At 44.7% G+C, this 14,653-nt stretch overlaps 1 protein-coding gene across 4 annotated transcripts in view; it reads right to left on the reverse strand.

The window, feature by feature from the left end:
- The window catches only part of Ocln (occludin), a 45,427-nt gene that overhangs the window by 15,152 nt on the left and 15,622 nt on the right, over positions 1 to 14,653 (reverse strand). The window lies entirely within an intron of this gene.

Raw genomic sequence — 14,653 nt, forward strand, 5'->3', positions numbered from 1 at the left:
TAATAGTTGTTTAGCTCAGAATGTAAAATAATGTGAAATAATTAGCTACAGTAATTTTCTCACACTCATCCACCCCATCCATGTTAGGAGAACCAGCTCATTTTCTGATATGGATGACAGGAACCAAATTCAGTGCCCAACACCCTTGCCAGGCAGCTCACAACCATTACTAATTCCCCGCCAAAGGATCGAACACTATCTTCTGACCTCTGTCAGAGACATGCTATGTGAGCACTTACATACTTACACACACACATACATACTTACACACACACACTAAAGTTAATCTTTTTTTAAGACTTACTATACACACACACACACACACACACACACACACACACACACACTAAAGTTAATCTTTTTTTTAAGACTATGCTTTCATGCCAGAAGAGGACAACATTATGGATGGTTGGGAGCCTTGGGAGCCCCCATGTGGTTGCTGGGAATTGAACTCAGGACCTTTGGAAGAGCAGCCAATGGTCTTAACCTCTGAGCCATCGCTCCAGCCCCAAAAAGTTAATCTTTAAAATGAATAATGGTGCCAGTGTAGTGGAGCACGCCTGTAATCCCAGCACTCAGGCGGATCTCTGTGAGTTCGAGGCCAGCCTGCTTTATAAAGAAAAGAGAGAAAGAGAAAGAGAAAGAGAAAGAGAGAGGAAGGAAGGAAGGAAGGAAGGAAGGAAGGAAGGAAGGAAGGAAGGAAGGAAAGAAGGAAGGAAGGAAGAGAAAGGAGGGAGGGAGGAAGGGAGGGAGGGAAGGAAGGAGGGAGGGAGGGAAAGAAGAAGGGAAGGAAGAAAGAAAAGAATGACACCAGGCTGCTTGGACTCCTGCAGATCTCAGTGTCCTCATCTGCATACAATTACTCACTTCATAAGGACAGTTAAATGATTAAAGGACATGGAGAATCCTACCTACCGCAATGTCTTTTGAACACAGTAAAACATAATATACTGGATACAAGGAAATCCTTTAGATCCAGTTGTACAGCTTCTATCTTGTGTTCTCTGCTTTTCTTGATTGTTTTATATTCACGGTTAGGAAGGAACGGGATCATTTCCCTCTGAAAGTGGAATTCAGGGCCACTGCCAAGCCAGCAGGTGGGTTTCCAGGGAGTGTACTTAGAATCCACCACAGGGGGCCAGGGTGGGAACCATTCTTGGCTCCCACTGAATTCCTTACAAGGGAACACAAAACCCTCTCAGGCAAATGCTTTGCCAAGTCAAAGGCGGGCTCTGATTCTAGAGATCTCATCAGAACTATAAAAGGCTTCCTTTTCTTAAAAGCCTGTTTTACGTTTCTCCAGGACCACTCCCCTTCCTTTCCCCTCTAGCAGGAACTTTACCAGAGCTCTAGTCCTTTTGGCTTCCTGCTGCCTGGAATGCCCTACCCCCTTTCTTTGCCTGCTAATCCCTCATAGGGCTCCAAATCTTAGTTCAAGTGCAGCCACCTCCTGGAGCCTTTCACTCCAGTCCCTGCAGGATGAGGTACAAACCTCTCTCATCTCCCACATCCTTCCCTACAAACCTCCAGCCAGAGCACCTACTCATGGTCATGTAATCACTTGCTCACAGCAATGGCTCACTCACTTATCTCTTAACTTCTGGAAACAAGGGCACGTCTCACAAGCTTCCAACACGCACTGGGCTGCTAACCACGCTCAAGTGACAGATCACTTCCTAGGCACACGCCTCTCTCAGAAATGAGGAAGCTGTGTCTCAGGGGACTGGATAACTAGACCTAGACCTAATAAAAAATGCTAACATGGGGAGCCTTGCTCAGAAGCCTGGCCCAGTGTCTGCATAAGTCAGGAACCTGACAGCCTGAGTTAAGTCCCTGGGACCCACATGGTGGAAGGGGGGCACCAAGTCCCACAAGCTGTTCTCGGAAGTACACACACACTGTGGCGCAAGGGCCACACACAGGGGCGCGCAAACACACACACACACACACACACACACACACACACACACTCTCACACACATAAACACAAATGAATAAATTTGATAAAAAGAGGCCCGGAGCTTGCTGTAAAATGATTTCCTGGGAAAGTAGAGGCAAAACAAAGTTGAGTGAAAACACAAAATAAGATCTTGGGAGAAGAAAAGCTCAGTTAGTCATAATTCCCAGGGCCATATATGCTGGGCTTGCCGCTTACCAACCTCTGGTAAGCCCTACTCAGGTTCTTCAAGCATGGAAATGAATTGATAGAGAAAGGAAATGGAAATCCACACAGCAGAGTCCAGCCAACCAAGGAATGCCTCAGACTCACTCTTGAGATTAAATTCAAAAGTTTATCTCAAAAACATATCTCACAAACAAGTTTAAAGAATAGAATAATTAATTTTGCAGGATGCACAGCGTACATATTCCAATTGAAAAGAAAAAAAATAAAAAACTGGAGCTGGGCGTAGCAGTGCTTGGGATACAGATGGACCTCTATGAGTTCGAGGCCAGCCTGAACTCACAGAGCCAGGGCTATATAGCTAAGCCCTGCCAAATATATATATATATATATAATAAAATATAAAACAACAAACTACAAAAACAAAAACAAACCAACAAATGGAACCTTTTCTGAAATGTCAAAATGTGTTATATTATTTCAAAAGAACATACAAGAAGTAATCATGATGAGGACAAATTTTATTCAATATTTAATTATACTCATTAAAAGGATGCCAGCAAAACCTTGTGACTAGTGACTACATTTAACACCACCATCACCACCACCACCATCCCCCCCACACACACACACACACACGCCCAGATAGTTAAGGAAACATTCTGCACCCTGAGAATACAGAAAGAAAGGAGCAGCACAGAGCAGGCCAGGTGCTCCCAATCTCTGCCTTCCTCGGGAGAAACAAGGCAGAGCAACAGGGTTATGGGAACCCCATCTTCTCCACCCTGGCCACCTGAAGTCAAAGCCAATAAAAAGCTCCAAGGTTGGGAAAAACACTTTTTCTCACCAAAATCAATTTCTTGCTATTTGTAGTGAGTAAAACACTGCAATGAGCTGGGCAGTTTTTTCCACACACACCTTTAATCCCAGCAATTGGGAGGCAAAGGCAGGAGGATCTCTGTGACTTTGAGGCCAGCCTGTTCTACAAAGCGAATCCAGGACAACCAGAGCTACAGAGAGAAACCCTGACTCAAAAAAAACCAAAAAGAAGAAGAAAAAAAAAAAGTCAGAGGAGGAGGAGGAAGAGAAACCCTCTCTGCCTTCATTACACATTCACATGTGGACAGCCAGGCTGGACCCACATCCAGCCAGTCTACCAATGTGACAGAAGTCATCAACATCTGAGAAGGAAAGGGAATTTCACCTGCTGAGTGTCTGCCCTGTGCCAAGCAGTCTAATCATGTGTATTTAGCACCACCCCCGTAGATAGGATTATCAGTGTTTTCTGCTGAGGAAATTTAATTAACCCATTCGAAGTAGAATAGAAGGTGACATGGTTGAGCCTTGTCGCCTCTCACAACAAGCTGTTCCTTCTAATTCAACCTCAGCTTGAGGTGTGCATTGTGTCTAGGTACAGCACCTAGCCTTGAAACAAAGAAAACCGTTATCATGGGGCTTACACTCTTTGCCGTCACCAGTGATGGTAGAATCCCACCACCAGAGGCGCCTTTTCCTGCACAGGGAGAAGCAGGCTAATCTCAAAGTGCCATCTCCAGTTTTACACTCTGCCCAACCCACCTCCAGGAGCTGCTGTCCTTGCACAACGTCTCTACAGTAAGTGCTCCAACTTGTTTTTCCCGTTTCCTTGTATTTTTATACCTGCAGATGCTCACCCCTGGCAAAAGCTGAAAATATCTTTTCAAAGTATTTTTTTGTTTGTTTGTTTTGTTTCAAGACAGGGTTTCTCTGTGTGGCCCTGGCTTTCCTGGAACTCACAAAGAAATGCACAGAATGCATACCAGGTTGGCCTTGAACTCACAGGACCCACCTGCCTCTGCTTCTGCCCACGCCTGTAAATGGGGTTAAAGGCACGCACCACCATTGTCTGGCTCCTATTTTTTTTTTTTAAACACTTTGGGTCAAATGAAATTTTCTCGGGTAGACCAACCCCACAAAGGGAGAGGTCACAGAACAAGTTGGAACAATTGATTGGTTTAAGTTGCTCAATGGCACTAAGCTTTGCTCAGGACAAGCTGCGGGTTGCCCAAAGAAACTGTCCAGTGTATCAGTAAAGACAAGCTCTAAGTCAGCGGGTCAGAGGTTTGGAAGCAAGTCAGGAGCTATTAGAAGTTTGGGGGCAGGCAAAGTGGAGAAACCCAATTCTCACTGAGTGAACCTTATCGGTTATCTAATCCATGGCTTCTTGCTGCAGACACAGAAATCCTGGGGAAGGCTATACTTCCACACACAGGTACCTCGGGCTAAGGTTCCTCTACAGGAGAGCTGAAAAGACAAACACCCCTGAGACAGCCACCACGGGCTGTCCTAATGCCCTTCAGTTTACTAATGCCCTCCAACAACCTTCAGTTTACCACTAAGGTATACAAAGTGTGCAGAAAGGACTTCCGCCCACATTAACCGCTGTGGCTAGACCTCAGGGAACGGGGCCTCTCAAATCCTGCTCCCCAGAACAGCACACCTGCACCGTCTTCTTGACCCCATCCAAACATCAGAAACTAGGGGGCAGGGCAGAGTGAGCTGCTCTAAGGAGCCCTCCGGGGGATTCTGATGGCAGCCAAGAGGGCGAGCCGCCGATGCAGGACAGAATGCCCTGTGCTTCGGACAGTCATGCCTCGTTTAGACCATTACACCTATCCACACGGCTGACTTCGGAAACATTAACCTTTGGTGCTCGAAATCTAGGAATTGCAGGGTTGTTTTGCACTCTCCGGCTGTAATGCAAACTCCTCCTCCTCCCAACAGACCTCTCTAACACAGGTTCTCTCTCAGGATGTCCCTCAGCTTTGTCTGTCCTGCAGCCTCTCTCCATTCACAGCGCATCTGAACAGTCTGGGCCTACTGTACTGCCCTACCCGGGTAGTCCAGAAGGTCAGCCAAGCGGCTGTTACTTCCGCTACATTCAGTTCCACCAGAGACCATAGACAACCACGCCATCTTTCCCACAGTCCAGCGTTCCGATGGTGTAGGCAAGAATGTTGGTACTGGGCGATAGTGAAAAGGCTTTTCAGGGCTCCCAGTTGTCTAACGCTCATGAGCAATACTGCCGGGTCACTCCAGCCTAGCCACGCTCATCTGTCTCCCACTGTGTACCTGTGCATGCTGGGGGAGATGACATGGGAAGCCTTGAGGAAAACACTGGTTCTCACTGTACGGTTGTCACAGGGCAGACAGGAGTAAGTCACACTTGCGCGGTACATTTATACGTTTGCGTTACATATCATGGTACTTCTTCCGTGGTCTGACCCAAGCTGCCCTCGAGGCTCATTGCCCACTGTGGGAATCAACAGTAAGTAAGTACGTGTGAATGGCGATGGAGCCCACACAGAATCCCAAGGATCGGGCTTGAGACCGGACTCAGAGCGCAGATCTAACTTTATCGTCAAGCACAAAGACCTTTAAATGACTGAAAGGCCAATCAGCCCATCCCATGCTGGTCGCACGCACAGTAACAAGCACTCAGGTTGGTGCAACTCTAAGGAAATGTGGGAGATGGGGAGGGGAGACAAAGTCACCTCAGGAGGCCTCACCGCGCTAGCCTCGGGTCCATTCGAGACTTCACTGGTGTGCTTGGAGGTCCTAGTGCATCAGCACTGTGTGCAGTGGGTCAGGACCTTTCGGGGAGTCAGAGGAGCTGCTGACGCTTCAGTCGCCACTCCCTGTGGGCCTCCAAAAGGCTGACCTCAACATTCCCCACACACGATTACTGTTCTAACCGAAACATATTGGGTGTAGATGTATTCAATATGTTTCTCACAGTGATGCCGATGTACAATGGTTCTATCAAGATAGACTCCCCCATACAAAATCAAAGAGTTTCAGTGCATAAACACAGTTTATTGGATGCCAAAGATAGTTCTATAAAGCTGTTTTAAAAAAACATTGGGTATGATTCCGTTGGTTGACCTTTAATCGTTACAACAGCACTAGCTATGAATGGAAATTTTATTTTCCCTGTTCACAGACATGTCACTAACCTTTGTCAGAAGTCAAGGACATCAAATACTGTCTTGGAATGGTCACAAGTAACAAGGTCCAAGCTTGTCCCAACTCTACACTTTCATGGCTGTTTTTTTTTTTAACTTTTCTGTCAAAATTATTAAGTTATAAAGTTCAAACCCAAGTTACGTAGGTAAGAGTCATGAATAAACAGAGTCTAATCCCACAAGCCACCACAACAAGCCACCGTTTTATCTCCTTAGCATGTCTGCTTCTCAGATCTTCACCTTCCTTCACAGGAATCAAAAACCAACTCAGATGCTCTAACTACATGAACCTGAAACTGGAACTCTGAATTTTAATTGCTGCTTCATCAGATAACATACCAGTAAAAACTGATCTCAAGGCTAGGTGTGGTGGCACACACCTCAAAAAATTACTTAAAAAAAAAATGATCTCAAGCACGGGTTTACAATCACCTTTTAAATATTTACCATAGAGGTGTAAACTTTTCCAAGGCCAGTCTTGTTGCATTTATCTAGAAGATGAATATTCATTTTCCTATAGTTATCACTTTCTAAAACTGCAGGCTTGGTAAAGGGATTCTCTTTTTTTTATTAACTATTATTGTTTATTACAATTTATTCACTTTGTATCCCAGCTGTAGTCCCCTCCCTTATCTTCTCCCCCTATACCCCTTCCCTAGTCCACTGATAGGGGAGGTCCTCTTCCCCTTTTATCTGACCCTAGTCTATCAGGTCTCATTAGGACTGGCTGCATTGTCTTCTCTGTGGCCTGGCAAGGCTGTACCCCCTAGGGGGAGGTGATCAGAGAACCTGCCACTGAGTTCATGAACGAGACAGCCCCTGAACCCACAGAGCTGGAGGGGACAGGAGCTCTAAAAGGAGACCAACAGGGCCAAACAAACAAACAAACAAAAAAAAAAAAAAATGGGCCTTGGGACCCCTGCAAGGACCATACCCCAACCAAGGACCATACATGGAGAGAACCTAAAACCCCTGCTCAGATGTAGCCCATAGACTCAGTATCCAAGTTAGTAAAGGGATTCTAACAGAAAAAAATTAGCATGAATTACTCTGCCTTTGTGGAATAAGGGTGCTAATCCTTCTCAAATCAGCCCTAACACCCACAGCTGAAGAGTCCCGCCTCTGTCATTCTCAACTCCTTAAGAGCATAGTACTTGCTTTTCTACGAGGTCCTGTGCTATCAGGCAGAAAGGGATCAGAGTAACATGGCAGCCTCAAGAGAAGCCAGGAAAAACACATTCCAAACTCAGAAACACATTAGTAGCTAGTCAGACTGCACCCCAAACTAATGCCTGGTCAGATAACTCCACAAAACAAGGGGAAAAGTACAATTGATTCAAACCGCGTATTTATAGTGTATATTGTTTACTCAGCATCTTTTTCCTAGAAACCTCCTCATTCTACACAAACGCCACACCATGTGGCCAAAGTAAGTTACTGTAAGGAGGCCATGTGAAACAACCTATCATAGCCATGGCCCCGCTCCAGCCAGGTCATCCTCAGCTACCTGGGCTATATACACCCTTGAAAAAGAAAAAAAGGAAGAAGAAACAAAAGAAAGAGAAAGAGAAAGAGAAAGAGAAAGAGAAAGAGAAAGAGAAAGGAAAGGAAAGGAGGAAGGAAGGAAGGAAGGAAGGAAGGAAGGAAGGAAGGAAGGAAGGAAGGAAGGAAGGAAGGAAAAAAAACAAGAAACAAACAAACAAATTACAAAAATCTTAAGAACTCCAAGCATCTGTGTTCTGCCTGTGCTTCCAAGATGAAGTGAAGCCTACGCAGGAAGGAAGAACTCAATGTAAGCATGCAAGTCCTCAGGACCTTTAGAAAGTTCCTGATGCACAGCCTCACCACTGCCCTAAGCTGTTTCAGCTCTCTATAAGGTTTCATTTGTTGCCACCCAAAGTTGTAGAGAGAATATGTTGTGTATTATATGGATGCAACTCTGGTTAATTAAAAAAAAAATTAAAAAGAAAAAACAACCTATGAAAAGGGTAGACCAGAGGGCAGGTGGAAAGTGTTCTGGGATAGAGACCCAACCCCCAGTTTGCAAGCTTCTACTCTCAACATAAACACTCAGAAGCACTTCATTATAAAGTCAAGACAATAGTCAAGAAGGGACATGTCCTTACAACTGAGGGGAGAAAGCCACTTTGGTTTGTCCTATCTCTGTTGCTTAGTCACTTGTGCATGACACACAAACACCAATAGAGACTCAGACTATCTCATGCCTCATAAAAGTTACTCTTTGCCCCCATCAAAACTCCTACAAGAATCAAGATATCAGAGACATTGCTTGGGTTGTTGCTACCTTGACAACGGCCTGAATGCAAAGTAGAAAGAAAATACATCAAGCCAATGACCAGAAAAATATACAAACAACGATAGTGCTTCACTTCTACTATTGACAGGCGGATATTGTAAAGTCTAACACCATCAAGAGTAGAGCTGAGATCATAAACGGGCAAGCTGTGGAAAGCAAGTTGGCATTACCTTATAATGAAGTTCACTCATAAACTCTTCACTCCAGGAGTTCCACACTTGGGTACAGATCCAAGAGAAATTTGCACAAGTGTGGGTGAGTAAGAAAGGATCGTGTCAATACCAACGGCGTTTTTGTTTTGCTTTGTGGCAGTGCTGTGGATCACACCCAGGACCTCCAGGACACTAGGCACATACACTCCAAACTGAGCTATACAGCCCCAGTCTAGCAATCCTGTTCTTAATAATACAGAAGCCTATAACAGGAACTAGGTAAACTGTCATGACATTTTGGAATAAAGCGTTGGATAGTAAGCAATTTCACAGGTAATCAGTTAGCAGATTGCAAAACTCCTAAAACCAAGGATGACCGGGAAATAAGCTGCTCAGAGACCAACTCTGCACTGTTGTGGGGAAAATAAACCAGCGCAGTCACATAAAACAGCAACATGGAAGTTCCTAAAACCTTAAGAACAGAGCCGTAGCATGATCCAGGAAACACAGAGATTGCAGACAGACATCTGTACTTGCACATCTACGTCCTAGCTATTCAGAACACATCTGGCTGAGCAGTGAAGAACACTGGCTGCTCTTCCATAGGACCCAGAATTTCCAGCACCCACACAGCACATCCAGTTACTGCGGGATCCGACACCTCTTCTGGCCTCTGCAGGCACCAGGCACACATGTGGTACACAGCCATACATGCAGGCAAAACACCCATACACACAAAAAAAATCATAATAAAACAACTCATGGGTCCATCAATTAGTGAATGAATAAAGAAAATGTGCTACCGGGCTGCAGAGAGGGCTCTCAGCAGTTATGAGCACTTCCTGTCCTTCCAGAGCATCTGAGTTCCATTCCAGCACCCACATCCAATCCCTTCTTACAGCCTCCACAGGAACACACACGCACATGTATATTTGCTTGTTTGGTTTTGGATGTTAGAGACAGGGTCTCACTATGTAGTTCTGACGGTTCTGTAACTCACTCTGTAGACCAGACTGGCCTCAAATTCATGAGATCTGCCCACCTCTGCCTCCCCAGTGCTGGAACTAAAGGTGTGTGCCACCATTCCTGGCAATTTTTTATTACTTTTATTTTGTTTTGTGTTTGTTTTGTTTTGTTTTGAGACATGTTTCCTCTGTGTAGCCTTGGCTGTCCTGGACTCTTTGTAGACCAGGCTGGCCTCAAATTCACAGAGATCAGCCTGCCCCTGCCTCCCAGAGGTCTGGGATTACAGGTTTGAGCCACCATGCCCAACTTTTTATTACTTTTATACTAAGATTTTCACAAATTTTGACACAAACAGAATGCTATCAGTAAATGTGTGGGAATGGAGGATACACAGGAAAGACTAGAAAGGGAAAAGGGGAAACGATACAGTTTATATTTTAATTTTTAAATAATTGATTAAAAATTACAAAACAAAAAAAGTATATGAAACCAAAATTCCTCACATCATTAACAGTTGCCCAGTGTGCAAGCGGCACTGCTATAAACTGACATTTTCTTCATATCTGAGGGCTTGACGTGCATAACCTTTAGCCTACTAACACTACTGTTGAGAATCTACCCTGTATAGCTGCAGGCATGTGCACAAGGTATACAAAGTAGGTTTTTAATTATATTTTGTTTGTTTTGTTTTGTTTTTGTCTTTTGAGACAGAATCTCGCTATGTAGCCCTGGCTATCCTACAACTCTCTACACACACCTGGCTGGTCTCAAACCCAGAAATCCACCAGCCTCTACCTCCCACGTGCTGAGATTAAAGGAATGCACCACCACTGCCTCGCTAGGTTGTTTTCATTTCTATCTCTGTTTACAACAATAAATTTATCCATTAACAAACCACAGCATAATCACACCATCAGGCAACTGTGAGCAATAAGGAAAAGTCACCAAGATACCTCATAATGTAAAACAGGCAGGGTGGAGAAAGAAAGCTCTGATACACAGCTGGGGTGGGGGGTGAGGAGGTAGGGGACTTTAATTTTACAAATAAGAAAAATGTGATGGCGCACACCCCTGCAATTTTTGCTGCTTAGGGGGTTGAGGCAGGTGGACTAAGAGAGTTAAAGACCAGCCTGGGCCACATAAAGAGTTCAAAGCAACCAGGGCTGTATTACAAGACCTTATCTGGAAAAAAAAAGAAATTATAAATTAGAACAGGGCTGGCAAGATGATGATGGTTCAGCAGGTAAGAGAGCTTGCTACCAAGCCTGACAATCCAAGTTTGATCCCCGCAACCTACATGACAGAAGGAGAGAACAGATCCCTGAAAAGTTGACTTTTGACCTCTACATTCATGCCAGCCCACATGTACACACAAATAAACAAGCAAGCAAATAAATAACAAAGTAAATAATACCTAAAATAATTAAATGAAAGAAGCCATAAGAAAACTAGGGGACTTTAAGGAGACAACAGGTGGGAGAGGCCAGGCATAATGGCCTTTAATCCCAGCACTTTGGAGGCAGAGGCACATGGATCTTTGTGGGTTCAAGACCAGCCTGGTTCACATAGTAAGTTCCAGGAAGGTCAGGGCTACATAGAAGAAACCATGTGTCAATGAACAACAACAAAAAAATAAAATAAAAATAAAAATAAAAAAAAGTAGGAGAAAAAGATAAGGCTTCTTAAAAGCCATAATACAGGAATCTTTTTTCCGTAAAGCATCATGGTAAAAGATAGAACAATTCAAATGATCTCTCAAACTGTATGCTGAGTAAGCACAAAAGTATATGGTATATGATACCTCTTGAAGAATAGACAAAACTGTGATGTGACAGACAGAGTTAGCATCCTCTGCAGACTGAGCAGGAGGCACAGGGAGCCTGGACACGTGGAACCCTCCAACTAACGATGGGAGTTCTCTGTGATGGCATGTGACAGATATTTATGTATAAAAATTCATCAAGCTTACAGGTTTTGTTTCTTTGCTTTGCTCTTTTGAGACAGGGTTTCTCTGTGTAGACCTGGCTGTCCTGGGACCCACTCTGTTTACCAGCCTAGCCTCAAACATAGAGATTCACCTGCCTCTGCCTCCCAAATGCTGGTATTATAGGTGTGCACCACCACCGCCCAGCTAAATTTTATACTTACTCTGAGTGTGGTGGCTTTTATAAGAATGGCCCCCATAGGCTCATATATTTGAATGCTTAAGTTACCAGGGAATGGAACTGTCTGAAAGGATTAGAAGGATCAGGGGGTGTGATCTTGTTGGAATAGGGATGACCCAGTTTGAGAAAGTGGGTCACCGGGGCTTTGAGGTTTCAAAAGCCCAGTCTCACCCTCTAGGCCTGCAGTTAAGAATACTGTCTGCTCTCCCAGAGGTCCTAAGTTCAATTCCCAGCACCCACATGGTGGCTCACAACCATCTATACTGGCATCTGATGCCTTCTTCTGGCATGCAAGTATACATGCAAATAAAGCCCTCAAATTAATCTTTAAAATAAACAAACACTTGAAAAATGAAAAAACTATAACAGTCAGTCAAAATGACAAGATTTTACATAAAGAATATTATAATACTTTTGATTTAGAAGCAATTAGGAAAAAATGACAAAATAAGTGCATTGAGTAGGTATAAAAAGAGAACTTTCAAATTTCTCTGTCCTTGAATCAGATGATACACCTTCTGATTAGTTCTGGGGACTCAACTCAGGGGCTCAGTGAAGGTATGTCGGGAACAAGAGCTAAAGCTCTGCAGCAGTAGCTAAAGCACATTCACAGGGCTGGAGCTGCAGCTCAGCACAAAGAGCCTTCCCAGCATGCACAAAGACCATGCTCCATCCCTACAATCACCGGAAACAAAACAAAAACAACAAACCCTTTTGAAGGTGAGAGAACACCACTGGGTACCCACTTAATGGCCATAAAGGACACAGTGTGCAAATGTAGGCTCACTTTACAAAGAACAACATAGCCAGGAAAGACAGCCCGCCCCCAAGAAACCCCTCCCCCAAAGGGCAAAGAAACAACACCCAGGAGACGCAGGATTGGGAACTTAGAAAGCTGCAAATGTTCTCACAGATGGGCAGAGGGTCTCGGGAGTGCAAAGTGACCCTAAATAAAAGAGGTGGGGAGATTTAGAATGGCTGTAATTTTTAGACTATCCCAACTCGTAGGGCATACTGAGAAACACGGGGCACTTTACTCCACCAGTGCCCGAGAAGTCTTAGGCCCCCTTTTCCCCCAGTACCGGAGATTTAACTCAAGTTCTCGGGCACAAACTGAGAATTCTAATCAATCCATCAGCATCACTAGATAGTTCTAGACCGTTTTGTTAAGACAGAAAAGGATGAATTCTCACTGCTGCACTTCTCCAGGGCAGCAGCCTGCGGGCAGGGTGAAAGCTGCTTGAGGAGAAAGGCACAGAAGAGAATTAGGAGCAGAATGCTGCATCCAGGGTTGGACTGAAATGTGGGACTGGGTTCAGTGGGATGAGCTTGGGTAGGCAAAGGAAGAACAGAAGGAAAAAACAAACAAATTGTTTGAGGCTATAAATACCTAAGTCATTTATTATGAGGTACTACATATGAAAATAATAATTTTGTGGGTATACACTGGGCCAGGGGTTGAACCCAGGGCCTTTTACGTGTTAAGGCAAGTACTCTACCACTGAACTACACCACCAGCCAAAAGGAATGCCTTTTAAGGAACTATCTTTCCTCACCACTTCCACAAGCTACTATAACTATCTGTTACCCAGTTATCAAAAGCGCTTATAACTGATTAAACCTTCCTGACAGTAAACCAGGTGAGATGCTAAAGTTCACTGGGACTCTTTCCTCCCCCACCCCACTGGGACTCTTAATATTACTGCTGCTGGTCTCCCTTGAGCTGGTTTACTTATTTAATTTTTTAAAGCCTCTCGAAACCTTAAGTAAACAAATCGCGACAGCCGGTGAAAACCGACACACCCAGAAACTCACAGCAAAACATTTACCTCAAGGTTCACAACGGAATGCCCTACTCTATCTGCAGGTGGCCTCGGCCAGGAGCTAAAGGTCGAAAGAAAACATTCCCTAGACGCTTCACACCTCAGAGGAAGTGGCTTCCAGCAGAAGGCGGGGCCCAGCACCCATCACTCAGCAGGTAAGCCACGCCCTTTCTGACTTTCTTAACAAGGCTTTTTTTTTTCCCCTCCTTCACTATCTGGAAATAGTTCCATCTAAGCTTGCAGAGTTCCTAAAAACTCAGGCATTTAGAATGCTAGAGCTAAAGAGGACTTCAGCTTATCAGCAGCTCTTCTGAAGCGCCGCCCCCCTCCCCCGCCCCGGCCCCAGTGGCCAAAACAACCCTACCCTAGAGTCAGTCAGGCTCCACTATTCCGGTTAATTTTCATGGTAAGAAATCAGTGTGGCAAGAGCCAGGCCCGGTGGTAAAGACCTGGGAACTAGAGAGGCCTGCTAAGATTACAGAGTGAGTTCAGGTCCAGCCTGGGCAACTTAAGGAGAGCCTGTCTCAAAAACAGGAAGTACAAGAGCGAGAGGAGATGGCTTAGCCTGTAAGGTCCTGGTCTTGAAAGTGTGAAAATGTAAGTGTAGATCCCCAGAACCCGGCCAAAAGCCAGATGCAGTAGCACGTCTGTAATCAGAGCTCTTCTATGGTTAAGACAGAGGCCAACACAGGAGAATCCCAGAAAGCCTGAGGCCAGCTGGCTTGGCAGGTGCCTCACAAAGAGACTGCCTCAAACAAGGTGGAAGATGAGGACCAACACCAAGGTTGTCCTCTGACAGTTACACAAGGCCGGTGGCAAGTAAACATGCCTACACTCACAGGAACACACACATACAAACACATCCCACACATAATTCACCATACACAAACTCACAAAGGTTAAAATAAAAAGCAGCAAGTACAAAAACCTCGGGATATAACCTAGTGGCAGGCAGACCCTGTGCATAAGACCCTGGGTTTACTCCCTAGCACTGAAAAAAGAAAGAAAAAGTGGAAAAGAAAGAAAAAGAGAGAGAGAGAGAGAGAGAGAGAGAGAGAAAGAAAGAAAGAAAGAAAGAAAGAAAGAAAGAAAGAAAGAAAGAAA

The sequence above is a fragment of the Psammomys obesus genome, unplaced genomic scaffold (genome assembly GCF_907164565.1).
Source record: "Psammomys obesus unplaced genomic scaffold, mPsaObe1.curated_primary_1811, whole genome shotgun sequence".
Classification (NCBI taxonomy): domain Eukaryota; kingdom Metazoa; phylum Chordata; class Mammalia; order Rodentia; family Muridae; genus Psammomys; species Psammomys obesus.